This window comes from Mauremys mutica, unplaced genomic scaffold (genome assembly GCF_020497125.1).
Source record: "Mauremys mutica isolate MM-2020 ecotype Southern unplaced genomic scaffold, ASM2049712v1 Super-Scaffold_100095, whole genome shotgun sequence".
Classification (NCBI taxonomy): Eukaryota; Metazoa; Chordata; order Testudines; family Geoemydidae; genus Mauremys; species Mauremys mutica.
In genome coordinates this window covers 257,111-273,440 of record NW_025423264.1, presented here as the reverse complement: position 1 = coordinate 273,440, position 16,330 = coordinate 257,111, and positions in this window count along the sequence as shown.

Here is a 16,330-nt window from a genome sequence, read left to right as displayed (position 1 = left end):
AGCTTAAGGGACTGGGGGGGGGGTTGCTTGGAGGAGGTTTGAGGACCAACAGCGAAGGGGAAGTTGGACACTGGCCAGAATACCAGGAGACAAGGCAAGTGAGGTGCTGTTACTGGACCAGCTTTGGAGCCACACAGGGTTTTCTTCATGCAGGGGAAAGGTGCTCAGAGCATCACAGTTCAATAGAAGGTGGAACGCTCCGCCCCGAGCACCAGACATTCCCCTACTTCCTGGAACGGGGGGGGGGGGGGCTGTCCCCATTGTCCTGTAAACAGCCCCACCATGTAACCCAGAGGTGGCTGCATCTTAGCACCAAGACACCAGTGGTCACTGCTCCAGAGGAGATGGTACATACAGGCCACTGCCCTACGTGGCCACCAGATGTCACAGACTGTGCACTGTCTTAGCTGGTCCCACACGTTACTGCCCCAAGAGGTGAGGTACACACAGGCTACTACTCAAACTGGGCACCTGGGGTCACTGCAGCAATGGTTGAGGGGGATACATGCAGGGCACTGCCGCACATGGCCACCAGGGGGCACTGCTGCAATGATAGTGGTGGTGTGGGGGGATGATGAACAGGCCACTGCCTGAAGTGGCCACTACCACAATGGTTTGGGGAGAGGGGGAGGGAGATACCAATAGGGCACTGCCACACCAGGGCACCACGGGGAGGTCACTGCTCCAATTAGTAGAGATACACATCGGGTAGTGCCCCACCTGGGGGCCCTACCCCAGAGAGAGAGGGGGTGGGGGAGAGAAGAGGAAATCAAAGGCCACTGCCTCACTTAGCCACCAGGGTCATTACCTAAATAGGGGGGACATACACAGAGCACTGCCCCACCTGACCAGCAGGGGTCACTGCCCCAATTGGAGGATATACAGAGGATATTGCCCCACGGGGATGCCAGGGATCAGTGCCTGCCATACCTGGCACAGGGATAGAGGGGATAGGGTGACCAGATGTCCCGATTTAATAGGGACAGTCCCGATATTCGGGGCTTTTTCTTATGTAGGTGCCTATTACCCTGCACCCCATCCCGATTCTTCACACTTTCTATCTGGTCACCCTGCAGGGGGGAGGGAGGGGGCTACACACAGGGCACTGCCCCACTTGGCCACCAGTGCACATCCCTAGTGGGGGAGTGACACACACCAGGAGCAGGGCTCACTGACACAAAGGGGTTGGAAGATACCCAGGGCACTGCCTGACATGGCCACCCAGGCACCCCGCCACCTTGGGGGAGAAGAAGAACACACCTCAGGCACTGACTCCTCTGGCTACCAGTGCTCACTGGCCCAATGCAGGGGTTGGGGGGAGTAAATACACACAGGGGGCTGCCCCACCTGGGCAACACGAGCCACCGAGATGAGAGTGGGATACGCAGAGGGCACTGCCCCAATGGCTGATATACATACAGGGCCCTGCCTCACCTACCCACCAGCGCTCATAGCCGCAATGGCAGTGGTGGGGTCACATAGGCAACTGCCCTCAGTGGCCACCAGGGGTCGCTGCAGCAATGCTAGGGGGATACATGCCAGGCATTGCTGCCCCTCGCCACCAGGAGTCACTGCTCCTACAAGAAGGCACCTACAGGACACTCCCGTGCCTGGCCAGCAGGGGTCACTATCACTGGGGAGGGGCTATGGGGAAGCAGAGAAAGAGCAACTAACTGCAGTGGGGAAAATCGTCATCTACCAGGGAGAAAGAACGGACTCCGCTAGGACATCGCACCAACTCCGGCCAGGCTGGATACCAGCAATTCAGGGCGGGAGCAGCTCCAGCTAGAGGCTGGGCGGAGGCAGGTGACCTCGGTCTCTGTGCTGAGCAGGCTGCTTTGGCAGCGAGGAGGGACAGGGAACCCCCGGCCAGGGTCTTGCTGCCCAAGGAGAGGGAGATCTGTGGCAGTTTTGGAGTAGCTGGTTCAACAGCTGTGAGCCGCATGCTTGTCCCTGCCTGAGCTCTCCAGGAGCACATAACACACAGGTGTGCGCTGCATGTAGGCACCAGTGTAACGACAGAGCCAGACTCTGCTGAGTGCTGCCTGCGAGAGACAGGGGCAGAGTCAGACGGGCAGATGCGGGCAGGAGATGACAGGGCCAGCGGCCATGAGCTGAACCCATCACAAATCCAGCCTGTGACGTCACCATCCATCCCTGCAGCTCTCCATCTGTCCCGCTGTCTGTCCAACCCTCAACCCCCCATCCGTCCCCAATGTATGCCACACACCCCCCTTCACCCATCTGCCTCACACACTCATCTATTTCCTCATGCATCCTGCTGTCCCTGTGATTGTCCCTGCAGTGCCCATCACAAGGAGGCATAGTGGACCCTGAGCGAGGCTTTTAGGTGATGCAGTAATGGAGTTAGTGGGTGATAAGGGGGGTTCTGGGCATCTCTAATCCTGTGCCCAAAGCCATGACTGCGAGCCCACTCCTCTCAGTCTCAGACCCCACAGCCCCAAAGACATGACCGGCCTCTCACGCTGTGACCCAGTTACAGCAATGAGGTCTCCCCGAAGATACGGGGTGAGAGGAGCAACCCCCTTATCCTGGCAGGCAGGACACATCCTTCCCAGTACAGCAGAGACCTTGCCTGTGGGCAGATAGACCCAGCTGAGCCCATAGGAGACTGGGGGAGGGGGAGCAGAGGAAGAGGATGCAGGCAACTGAACATGACAGGTGTCCATGAAAGGAGAGAGAGAGTTTGAGTGTAAGTTGGCCAACACAGAGAGAGAAACCTCGGAGGAAGAAAGAAACTCAGAACAGGGAGTCACCCTCATGGATCCAACTTTCTGCTAGGGAGCACACACCACTCCTGGCCAGAGAGATGATCAGCCCCCGCAAATAGCAACATCATCTCCCTTGAAGCCACAGCTAGTCCAGAAACCCACACCCAGGTAACGGGACGTCCCTGCCTGGAGCCAGGGGGGCTGTGACCAGAGCCCTTCCCAAACCAGATACTTCTCTCACTGATAGAGACAGCTACTTTCATCCCAGCTGGGCAGGTCTTGCCTGGCATCAACAGGATTCACCCTGTCACTGCTCTCGCTCACTTTCCATCTCACCTCGGGGCTGGACTCCGTCCCCGCGACTTCTTTTCCCTTGGTATGAAACACAACACAAGAGGAAAAGAAAAAGCAATGGTGGCGAGGCTCCTCTTCTCGCTACTCCCGCACCCCAGGGCTCCGGCTTCAACCCTACTCCCAGTCTGCCATCACAGCTACAATCAGAAATCTGAGCCCTGGGCTCACACCTCATTGTCTCCCCAATCCTTGGCGCTGTCCAGCATGTCTCCCTCCACAGAAGTCACCTGGCCTCGTCTTAGACTCCATCTTCATATTGCTCTTCTCCTTCCCAGAGCTCCTGCTCTGCTCCTCAGACCTGTCTGTGCTCAGCTCTGCAGGCAGAGGGGAAGGGGCATGATGGGAACACACGCCCCATTCCAGACACCACGGAGCATCCACAGGGCTACCAAACCACAACACCTTTGGCCAAAACCACACCCCACTCCGAGGGCGCAAAAAGCATTTGTGAGCTCAGCACACACAAGACAGATTAACACCCACACCCAGCCCAGCCAAAGTGGGAGCTTCCCCACCTTCCTGGCCACAGGTCCATGGGGTTCATTGATGGAGAAGTTTGGTGGGCTGTGGGGGTCCCTGTGTTATACCATAATAAAAACCAGCAGGATCTTATTAAGAGGGATAAGGCAAAGATGCCACATTTATTGTAAATATAATAGTAAAGCAAAAGATAAAAGCAAACAACATTGTTTTACTACTTATTTCTATCACTACTTATTTCTTACACACACACACACACATACATTCATTCACACAATTATTCATTCAGGTTCTGTATAGGTATTATAGTTACCAGACTAGACGTTGCTCATGCCAAGTTACTGGCCAGGCATCTTGGTCATGAGGATGGAGCCGAGTCTGTGTCAGATGCACCTGATGCTCCTGGAGGCTGGCAGCAGAACCATAGACTCAAAGTCCTTAGTCTTCAGAGTTCAGTTTTATAGGAATTTATTCTTATGTCAGCAACCATGAGAGTTGCTTCATTCTGCTGTTGCTAAATCAATCAGCAGGTGGCTGGCTCCATGTTGTCAGATGTTTGTTTTTCCTTCCTTTGAGGTGGTGGGGTGGATTCCAGTTTGCCCTCCGGGGGTTATCTGGTTGATCCCACTTGACACCTTCTTTGGCAGACACTGAATTCTTCAGGCTGGTAACTCCCTAACCATTCATTCATTATTTAAACTAGGCATTCATCCACATACATTCTCTATTTTAATCACATCTATTTTACTGTCTCTTTACCTTTTGGGGTGTTACCAATATGTAAGACTCCCTGTCTTTTAACAATCAAAAATAAAGTGAGATGAAAATTTACAGAGGGTAGGGGGTCTCTATCTATATACTATAACAGCTACTGTTTTGGCTTACTTAGAGTTAATTAATGTTTAAGAAATTTTATACAAATTATTTCTTTGAGCAGGCTTCACACAGACACAGCTGGTGGCTTGCAGGTTAGAGGCTAAATCTTGGGAATCACATTTACTTCTAATATAAACCTTCATTTATAAAGTATCAGTTAACAATAAATCATTTTTAACAATAAATTATTTTTATTATTTTTCATATAAAACATGTCTAATATTAAACCTTCTTTAATATCCCTACACCTGAAGGACTAGCTCAGCGTGTGACTGAGTGACTGGGATGTATGTGGGGGCCTGACTGTGGGTTGGGGTGTCCAGGGGGACCCAAGGGAAGGGACTAGGGGGATTAGGGACAGAGGAGGGTGGGGTTACCAAGGTGCATTGTGGGAATGTGGGATTTAGAGAGCCCAGAGTGGATGGGTGGGGGCAGGTTGGAGGACCCCACAGTGGCTGAAAAGGGGAACCCGGCAGGTTGGGGGGCAGCAGAGATTGGAGCTGAGGAACCCCCCCCCCCCCCCGGGGATGGACTGGGGCAGTGGGGGGATGGGAAAGTGGGGCCCAGCCATGGAGAAATGGGCTGGAGGCAATTAGAAGCATGGCGCTGAGGGTGGGGGTGAGGCGAGAGGAGGAGGGCGGGGTCGGGGCGCTGAGGGACAGGGTGGGGGAGGGGATGCTGGGGGCGGAGGGATCCCCACAGGTGGGGGTGGGGCTGGTGGGAGGGTCACAGCAGACACAGGGGGGGCAGGCTGGAGGGATTGAAGGGGCTGTCGGGGCCCTACAGAGGGGGAGGAGGGGGCGGGGTTGGGGGGGTGAAGCCCTTTCACTCCGTGCTGCCCCCGCCCGGATCCCACGGGCCGGGGCTGCTCCCGGGGCAGGGGCTGGGCCTGGCACCTGGAACTGGGGGTCTGAGCCCCCGGCCCCCTCCCGCACGTGGAGCCGCCAATCACCGTCCCCCCTGCCCCCGAGCTCGCGCCCCCGCCTCCGGCACCGCCCCTGGCCGTGAGCGGGATTCGAATCCCAACGGCCGCAGCCCACGCCCGGGGTGGGGGGGGCAGCGAAGCCTCGGGGCGAGGGAACCGGGGCCTCCCCCCACGCGCCGAGTCTCTGTCCCGCGCTCTCTCTGCCAATCAGGGAGTGGGGAGGGGCGCGGCGAAGTGACGAGTTACGGCCCCGCCTCCAATAGAGGCCGCGTGTGAGAGAGAGAGAGAGAGAGAGAGAGAGAGAGAGAACTACGCTTCCCAGAGTGCACCGGGAGGGGGCGCGTTGTCTGAGCAACTTTTCGTCACTTCCGCTGTGAGACGAGCCAGGAACTACAACTCCCAGCCTGCCCCGGGGCACCTCCGTCCTCTCCAGCCCAGGTAAGGGCGGGTCCCTGGGTCAACCTGACACCTCCCCCTGCAATGCATCCCCGCCCCGCCCCCCAGAGAGCCCCGCCCCCGTGCAGGGTATGACGCTGCTCCGCGCAGGACCGCCCCCCAAGGTCCTGCCCGGACCCACCCTCACTCTGCCCTTTCCCCAAAGCCCTGCCCCCTTCCCCCGAGGTCCTGCCCTCACGCTGCCCCTAACCCCGAGGTCCCCCCTCACATCGCCTGTTCCCCCTAATCCCTGCCCCTTTCCCTGAAGTCCTGCGCCGCCCCATCCCACCCCTTTCCGCAAGGCACCACCCTCGCATTGCCCCGTTTTCCCCAGCACCCCACCTCACTCTGCCCCTTCCCCCGACTCCCCACTCCCACATTGCCCCCCCAATACACCCCTCCCCTGCACCCTTTCCCCAAGGACCCACCCCCACATGGCCCCTTCCCCCGAGTTCCCGCCCTTGAGCTTCTCTTTCTCCCTAAGACCCTGGCCCCGCACCACCCCTTCCCCCCGCCCCGAGACCCTGCGCCTGCACCACCCCTTCCCCCTGGGACTCCGCCCTCACACTGCCCTGAGACCCCACCCCTGCACCACCTGTTCCCTCTAATCCCTGCCCCTGCATCGCCCCTTCCCCCGAGAGCCCACCCACATGCTTCCCCTTTCCCCCGAGAGCCCACCCTCACACCGCCTCTTTCCCCAATGCCACACTGCCCATTTCCCCCTGGGTCCCTGCCCCCACACTGCCCCTTATGACCCCACCCCTGCACCACCCATTCACCCGAGACCCCGCCTTCGTATTGCCCCAAGACCCCACCCTCCCACTGCTCCTTCTCCTGAGACCCCGCCCCCGCACCACCCAGTAGCAGGCCAGACCCCGGCAGGGGATGGGGAGAAACATGCTGTGCTCTGCCACAGACTTCCCGAGTGTCCTTGGGCACATCACTCAGCCTCTCTGGGCCTCAGTTCTCCCATCCAGGAAATGGGGCTGGTGGCGCTTCCCGCCCTCACACGAGCTGGGACGAGAACTACCCTGTGAATTAGGAAGATGCTCCAAGTCCCTCTGCTCTCACCTCTAGACCCCCCTCTGCTCCCAGAGCCAGGGATAGAACCCAGAGGTCCTACCACCCAGCCCCCTCCCTGCTCTGACCACTAGACCCCACTCCCCTTTTAGGCTCACTGCCTTTTCTATCCACCCAGCCCACCTGTCCATCCCTTTGCTGCAGGTTTCTGGGGTGTCACCCCTGCTCTGCGCTCCCCCAGTGCAACCCAAGGCCTTTCCTCCCCCCCAGCCACACATCCTCTCCCCCTCATGCTGGATCGTCTGCTTGGCCCCCCACCATCTCTTGGGGTGTGCTGTGCCTGGGGATTGTGCAATGACCCAGCACCAGGCAACGCAGAACGTAAACCACAGGCCCTGCCTCACCCCACCGAAGCTGCCCCCCAGGTGCATTTGAGCCCAGCACCTTGCATCTGTACTCCCCTGCCCCACAAGGGGTGAGCTGCAGTCCCACCATGCTCTGCAGCAGAGAGAAGAGTCAAGCCAACCAGCCCATTTAGGATGGGGGAATCAACACCCGTTTTTCTGCACAGCCACTGACCATCAGCACGATTCCTCCTCCTTCTCCCTCCTGTGCCTCAGTGCAACTAAATCTCTGTACCTAGACAGCCGGTCCGTCCGCTGCACCCCAGTCCCCTGTACCTAAGCCTCCCTGCCAAAACCCTGCACCTGGCTCCAGAGAATTAAGTCTCACGTGTCACTGGGAACTCAACTTCTGTGCCCAGAGAGTCTCGGCCCCCCTCAGTAGAGGACCTGAGTCTGAGAAACACAGTGTCCATCTTCTCTAAAGAAGTACTTGGAGAGCTTTTTCCAGTGTGACTATGTGGCCTAACAGATAAGGCGTCTGACTTCAGCTTCGGCGATTCAGGGTTTGAGTCCCTTTGTTGTTATGCTTGTGTGGTTTTACCTTTGGGCTGAAAGTCCTGTTTCCTTCAGGGCTGAAACTTCTTCTTGGCCGCTCCGCTCTGCCAGCTCAGGCTGGGGGATGGGGGTGCTATGTAGGGCACCAAAATGTCTAGGGACAACCCTGAATAGATCATTTTTCCACAGGGACCGATGGCTGTTAGAATAGAGATATTCAGGCTGCCTGTACAGGCCTAGACTTTAAGGACTTAGGTGTATTTTTATCACTTAGCTAGTGACAGGGGTATAACACAAAGACCCAAAATCCCAGTCTGCCTGTGTCTGGGCCTTCTCTCCCTCAGAGAGTCTGAGCCCTTGTTCATAGGCGAAGGCCTTTGGCTAAGCAGCAGGGGCAGCCATAAGCTGGGAAGCGAACGGTCCCATCCTCACCTCCCAAACCCATCACGCTGAACTAAGGTGGGGTTGGGCTGTTGGGAAGACGATCCTGTCCCGATAGTGCCCATCACCAGATAACGAAACAGATCTTAAGGGAGCATCCAGTCTGGCAAGAAATCCCTTCTCAATGGTTGTGGTTGTGAAACCCTCATTTCTGTAGGGTTTATCTTTCTGGCTCCCACTTTTCTACTGTCAATCTGTCTGGTTCTCTAATTGTTTCTGGCTGCTGCCGAGTTAATTTTGCTGGGTGTAAGTTAATTAGGGGAGTGGGATATAATTGGTTAGAGAATTCTGTTACAATAGTATCAGAGGGGTAGCCGTGTTAGTCTGGTTCTGTAGAAGCAGCAAAGAATCCTGTGGCACCTTATAGACTAACAGATGTTTTGCAGCATGAGCTTTCGTGGGAGAATTCCCACTTCTTCGGATGCAAGTCCGAAGAAGTGGGTATTCACCCACGAAAGCTCATGCTGCAAAATGTCTGTTAGTCTATAAGGTGCCACAGGATTCTTTGCTGCTTCTGTTACAATAGGTTAGAATTGGTTAGTTACAATGATTGGTTAAGGTCTAGCTGAGAATATTACTGTGTAAACTGGGGTCAGACAGGAAGTGGGCGGGGAAATTGGAATCATGCTAACGGGGGGGGATGGGAATAGGGAACGGGGAACAGGGACACAGGCAAAGCTCTGCAGTGTCAGAGCTGGGAAGGGGGATGTGGGGTAAACACTCTGCAGTGTCAGAGCTCAGAGACTCAGAGACTTTAAGGTCGGAAGGGACCATTATGATCGTCTAGTCCGACCTCCTGCACAACGCAGGCCACAGACTTTCACCCACCCACTCCTGTAACAAACCCCTGGCCTATGTCTGAGCTGTAGAAGTCCTCAACTCGTTGTTTAAAGACTTCAAGCTGCAGAGAATCCTCCAGCAAGTGACCCATGCCCCACGCTGCAGAGGAAGGTGATAACCCCCAGGGTCTCTGCCAATCTGCCCTGGAGGAAAATTCCTTCCTGACCCCAAATATGGGGATCAGCTAAATCCTGAGCATGTGGGCAGGACTCACCAGCCAGCACCCAGGAAAGAATTGTCTGTAGGGATGTGGGGTAAACGCTCTGCGGTGTCAGAGCTGGGAAGGGAACAATGTGGGACAGACTCTGTGGGTGTATAGAGATAAGCCCCACTGGTGTGAAGGGCTTTGAAATCTGCTTGCTGGGAAACTAACCCCAGTAAACATCCCTTTGTCTGAGCTTCTGACTTCTGGTCTTTTGCTGCTTGCTGTCTGCGTGACAAGAGCCAGGGAAGTGGGCGGGGGAAGGGAAAGCCCTCTAACAATGTCTCCTTGCTCCTCTCCCTCCAGGCTCAGGGGTCAAGGATGGGCAGGACTCCAGGCTCTGCTTGAGGGATCCTGGCACACAGGCTGGTGAGGGAGAAAGGATTGTAGATTCTGACCTGCGCTCTGGAGAGGAGGTAATAAGTGAAGGGGGCATTTTTTACTCTTCCCCTGCCTCAGTGTCCCCTGGGCTGGAATTCTACATTCCACAGGGCCAAATGAGGGAGTGAAGCCACTTGGCTAATGAAAACCAGTGCTCCAGGTGTGGCTTGAACTCACAACCTCAGCATAGCTCCTCTCAGCACTGCCCTATAAGTACTGTGCGCTAACCAATTGTGCCACTGGAGCACCTGTTAATTGCTATTCTCCCAGTTCCCTAGGTTGATAAAGCCAAGGAGTGACCCCAAAACATTCTCAGTGCAGCTGAGAGCAGGTAGTGACAAGTGTTGTACTTGGTGGGGTGGATTCTTCTTAAGGGTTCCAGGCACCGTTTGACTCTTGTGTAATAACAGAGCTGGTTAAGACTCATTGGAGAGTCTTGCTGCAGACCAACAGATCTGAAATCACTGATAACCAGCTCTAAGCATTAGTCCTGCTTTGGGACAGTGTCTCTCGTGCAAGAAACTGCCCAGTCTGCGCTAGCAGTGAGGCTCCCTCACTAACAGCTGAAATCAGGGAGAGCTGTGTGAAGTGCAGGGCCCCAGGGGTGCCTGAACAGGGGGGAACAACACCCCAGGACTTTTAAACATGGGAGGGCTCTGCCTTGCCACTTTGTAATGACCGAAAGGGCGAGTGGAGGGGAGGGGAGTGGAGTGGGGTGGGGTGATCATGGGTGTCAAGGTTCTTTCCCCACTCTGAACTTTAGGGTACAGATGTGGTGACCTGCATGGACAACTCTAAGCTTAATTACCGGCTTAGATCTGGTATCGCTGCCACCATCCAGATCCCTCCATCTGGAACTCCCCCTTTCCCCCAAAAACCTTCCCCTCCCAGGGCAGCCTGGAGACATAGGCGGCAGGTTTGTATAATTTTTGGTGGGGCCCAAAATGGTGGTGCCCCCCCGCTCCCGCCCTGTAAGCCAATATAAAATGAAGCTACAACGCGTCAGCGCCACAAGATTACAAGGGTCAATTAAAAGTGGAAAGTCAGAAGCAGCACTTGCCTACTTCAATATACAGTATTATATTTTGTTGCACCTGTTGTGACAAAGTGGGAATGTTCTTAATATTTTCTCTGAATACTGTGTGTGTGCCTCAGTTTCCCCTGCAAGATGCCAACTGAAGGTGTTGGGGACAAAGAGATCAGGTGGCCTCCTTGTCCGGAAGAGACACAGAGGCCAAAGGAGGGAGTGTCAGTTTGGAGCTGGCTGGGGAAATGGGGAGAGACCCAGAACTTGGTTCTGGGCTCCCCGCCCCGCAAGATGGACCTGACAGAGGGGTTATGTTTTCTGTACCAACAAGCTCTGTTTAAACTGTGTTCCCGTCATCTACTAAACCTTCTGTTTTACAGTCTGGCTGAGAGTCACATCTGAGTGCGGAGTTGGGGTGCAGGGACCTCTGGCTGCCCCAGGACCCCGCCTGGGCGGACTCACTGCGGAAAGTGCATGGTGTGGAAGGGCATGCTGAATGCTCTGAGGTCAGACCCAGGAAGGTGTAAGCTTCTTGCCCTGGAGACAGTCTGCTCAGAGGGGAGGCTCCCCCAGAGTCCTGACTGGCTTTGAAGGAGTGGTTCCAGAGCATCCCAGCATCCCCTTCCACCTCATGCACTTCCCAGAAGTCCGCACAGGCACTAACACTCCCTCCTCTGGCCTTTGTCAAGAAGGCTAACAGCATTTTGGGCTGTATAAGTAGGGGCATTGCCAGCAGATCGAGGGACATGATCATTCTCCTCTATTCAACATTGGTGAGTACTACATGCAGTTTTGGGCCCCACATTGCAAGAAGGATGTGGAAAAGGGAGGGAGAAAACTCGAAAACTCAAAAGAGGTTCCTCCTGGCACTCATATACGTGAACCCGAATACTCTCTCAGTCCTCAAAGAGAGACCTGGAGAAGGAGACTTGCTGAAGCAAAGCCACAGGGGTCTCTGAGGTTTCCCTGGCCCCTCGCCCCGTCCTGCCTGGCTGATGTCAGCATCTCTCTGTGAGGTCATCACCTCCCCACCACCTTTGACCAATAGTCTGAGGTCCTGCAAAAAGCCTTTGTGATGTCACTGCCACATCCCCTCCCTTGCTGTGCTAATGTCCTGCCCCTGGCCAGGCACTTTGGAGGTTTGAGCTACTCCCTGTGGTTCACCCCACTCAAGGAGCGTTCATTCTAGGAAGCAAGCCGGCTAGACAGGAAAACATCGGACACAGTTCCCAATGCAACACTCAGTTTTTCAGAAATTAGTTGACTTTATGGCCAGAAGAGACCATTAGAGCATCTAATCTGACCCCCTTCATATCACAGGCCTCCTGTATGACACAAGAGCTACTTTTGGGGCAAACACATTCCAGAAAGGCATCTAGTCTCCATTAGATGACATTAGGAGATGGCAAATCCACCACTTTCCTTGGTAGCTTGTTCTTGTGGTGAATCATCCTCGCTGTTGAATATTTGTGTCTTATTTCTAATATGAATTTGTCTCTTTTCACCTTCCAGCCACTGGGTCTTGTTATGCCTTTCTCTGCTCAATTAAAAAGCCCTTTAATATCCAATCTTTTGTCTCCATTAAGGCCCTTCAACACTTCAGTGAAGTCACCTTTCAATCTTCTTTTGATAAGCTAAAGAGGTTGAGCTTGTTCAATAGCTCCCTAGAAGGCATTTTTCTCCAGCCCTCAGAACACTTCGTGGCTCTTTGGTCATCAGACTCCTGAACTGCAGCTGGATGTGGCTCTTGTTCTTCTGCACAGCACAGCTCCTGGAGAAGAGGGATCCGCAAATGTACATTCATATGATACCTTTGTTTAACTGATGAAAACATAAACTAGACACTTACAGGATTGGAACTGATTTCAGCTGATGGACAGCTTTGCTAGATTTTTATGCATTTGGACAGCGAAATGTTGAGTGTTTACATTGATATCAAGCACTGCTGTATAGAGGAGCCCCTGAACATAATGGAGAATGGAAATGAAAATGTTTTCCTTTTTTAAAAAAAAAGAAAGAGGGTTATAAGAGAACACGCAGGTTTGAACTGAGGACTACTTAAACTGCAGTCAAGCACTTTAACACTGAGTAATATCCCCATGATAACAGAACTATGGAATCATGATGTCCAGGACTTTGAAGGACAAACCCTGATTCATCGAGCTCGTTTGCCATTCCCAGACCACAGGTGGTTTAAAAATGGGGTTTGATTAAACTTCTTAAATGTGGCAAACACCACAGCTTGAGCTTCTCCCACTGACATCGCACACCCACCGATATGAAGAATCAGAAATTCAGCCACTTGTGGCCTTGGTAGGCAATAAAAACGACTTTAGCCACACGTTTTGCCCAAGAAGCTTTTGGGAAACAGTACAAACAGACTGTAGGACTGACCCACTGATATAGCTTCTCCCACTGACATAGCTGCCACCTCTTGGGAAGTGGATTAACTACACCCCCAGGAAAACTCTCTCGCATCAGCATAGAGCAGTGGTTATCAAACTGAGAGTCAGGACCCCAAAGTGGGTCATAACCCTGTTTTAATGGGGTCGCCAGGGCTGGCATTAGACTTGTTGGTTCCTGGGGCTGAAACCAAAAGTCTGAGCCCCACCACCCAGGGCTGAATCCCTCAAGCTCTGGTTTTACCCTCCCCTAACTGGGGCAGGGCTCAGGCTTTGTCTCCTCTGCCTCTGCTCAGTGTAGAGGCGCTTGGTGCATCTTTCTAGGGTCATGTAGTAAGTTGTTTTTTTTGGCAGAAGGGGGGTTGCAGTGAAAGGAAGTTTGAGAAACCCTGGCATAGAGCCTCTGAATATGTCTAGACTTGGCTCCCTGTGGGGGATCAGAGACGGAAAGTACAGCCATGGAGACACCCCACACGCCTAGCAGGCAAGAATCAAACCTCCACAGAGAGATGCCTGTTGTTTTCTAACCCATCTCCCTAAGTCCTCAGCCACCACCACTTAACAAAGGGGCTTTTCTACACTATGGTTCTGGTCTCACTGAAGGGCCATTTCCAATTGTTTGCTCAGTCCAGCATTAGGGAAAATGGTGCCCTGGGCAAAGCTTGTACTTTGGCACTTCCCCATTGCCCCTGGACGATCCCCACTCCCACTTTACCGCTAGCTCCTGCACTCCCAACCCTTGCACCTCCTTCACCCCTAACTCCTGCCCCCTCCTGTGCCCCCTTTGCCCTTAACTCCCTGGGCCACCAGCCATTGCCCCTCTCCTGCAGCCCCTTCACATGGCTCCAGTGCTGGGGGCCCCGCACTTGTTCTCCCTTTCCCTGGGCTTTGGCATCACTAGCCCCTGATTAGCGAGTAGGGTTCAGTGGTTCCCAAAAAGTGGGGCATGACTCCTAGGGGGACACAGAGGAACATTCATGGAGTCAATGAAATCAATTGAGCTTCTTCAGTCTCTCGCTGTAGACATTTTCCTTGTTTTTAAAAGGCAAAAATCCTGATCTTTCCAACGGGAGCTGCTGCTTCAATGTTCAGTTTGGGGGAGGGATCTGGCTGCACTCAGAGATCTGCCCGCGGGTTACAATCTGCGATCCGAAGGGTCGAACGCAAACAGCGTTTAGATGGGACCGTTAGTGCCGCCCCCGTGTGGCCAAAGGTTAGAACTGACCAGCAGAGTTTACAGCTGGAGCCTGGGACGCTCCTGCACAAACTGGGCACGAAGCCTCTCGCGTGGGATCCTCGCTGTGCAGTAGGAGGCGGAGGGAAGCTGATTGTCAGGGCTCAGGGCAGCTCCCTGCCAGGCTGAGCCGGTGTCTGTGCTAAGCTCGGCATCAATCAGGTGATTCTGGGCAGTTCGGGGTCCCCGGGCTCCCACAGGAGGGTGAAGCAGGTCACCCCTGGAGCAGGTTAAAGCTGCAGGGTGACAGTGGGGTCGCTGCCCCTGTGAACAGCTGCTGTAGCACCGCCTGGGCAGGACAGGAAGAGCCAGTTATACCCCCACCCCAGCCTGTATCGGGGATGGGAGCACTCAGACCCTGGGGACCCACCCACCAGAGATCTACTGGGGGGAGAGTGGCAACCACACACCCAGGATCTTGTAGGGGGGGACAAGGGCATCCACACTCCGGGATCCTCTGTAGACGGACGGACACCCACACATCCAGGATTCTGTATGGGGGGCAGAGGTACCCGGACACCGGGGCGGGGGAAGGGGGCACCGAAACATCCGGGATCTTACCTGGCAGGATAGCAGCGCCTGCAGCTCGACATGAGACGGGGGCTGGGGGAGAAAAAGCATTTCCCAGTTCCAGGCTGTCCCCGTCTGGCCAAGGCACAGAGCTCACAAGCAGAGTTTAAAGCTCCAGCTGCCAAGTGGCAAAGCAAGCCGGGCTCTGTGGCTGGTGCCTGTGATCCCAGTGTCTGGGGAGGCTGAGACCGGTGGATCGCTTGAGCTCAGGAGTTCTGGGCTCCAGGGGGCTGTGCCGATCAGGTGTCCGCACTAAGTTCAGCATCAATATGGTGATCCTGGGGAAGCTTGGGGTCTGCAGGGTGCCTAAGGAGGGGTGAACCGGCCCAGGTTGGAAACAGAGCAGGTCAAAACTCCTGTGCTTATCAGTAGTGGTGTTGCACCTGTGAATAGCCCCTGCAGTGTAGCCTGGGCAAGACAGTGAAACACGGTCTCTTTTTATACAGACACCCCCCGCAGAGCCTGGATGGGGCGATGGGAGCACCCACACGCTGGGGATTTTGACTTGGGGGGAGGGACGCCCCCCTGCAACACGGATCTTGAAAAGAGGAACAGCAACACCCACACACCACAGAGCCTGGATGGGGGCAGGGGAACCACACAGGGGAGCTAGTTCATGGGGTGAGGGACACACCCATATGCTCCATTGCACCATTCTTAATGAGAAGAATGGGGGCATCCGCACAACAAGGATCCTTAGCGGGCAGGGGGACACCCACACACTCCACTATTAACCAGGAGGGACAGGGGCACCAGACACCCCCAGTAGCGTGGAGAACACCCACAGCCACCGGATTCCTCATGGGGTAAGACAGAGGGGATTGTAATGGGGCCCAGCGCACCCATTCACCAGGGATTGTTAAGGGTTGAAGGGACAGGGACACCCACACACACTGAGATCACGTCCTTGAAGGAACGCAAACCCTCCACAGAAGGACCTGGTCTGTTCCATGATGGCAGCCCAGCCTGGGTGAGTCAAAGTTTCTTTTTATACAGCCACGCACCAGAGATCCTGACTAGGGGGAGAGAGACACCCACCCACCAGAGAGCCTTAATGGTCTAGAGTGCACCCACACACCAGGGATTCTTACGGGTGGGAGGAATGGAGACAGCCAGACACACTGAGATCACTTCCTCCAAGGAGCCTGGGCCAGACAGGGAGACACAGTCCCCCTTTACAGATCTGCCAGACAACCTTCCTCCCACCCCCTCCACACAATGTTCTTATCTGGAGGTGAAGCCAGGGAAACCACATGGAGGCTTCTTATCTGGGGAACTGGGGGTACCCACTTACCACCAGAGATTCTTAAGGGCAGGAGGGACAGGGACTCCCACCTCTGCAGCATGGGGGTGGGTCACCTGCTGGGATCATCTGGGCATATTTCACCTCGTCAGCTCCCTGCCATTGCCTTGGGGGCCCCTTGTTCGCTGCCTCTGGTACCCAGTTTAGCCTCCTTCCTGAGAGCTGAAACGCTTTGATCTATCTAAGGTCTGTGGGATCAATACGTGTCA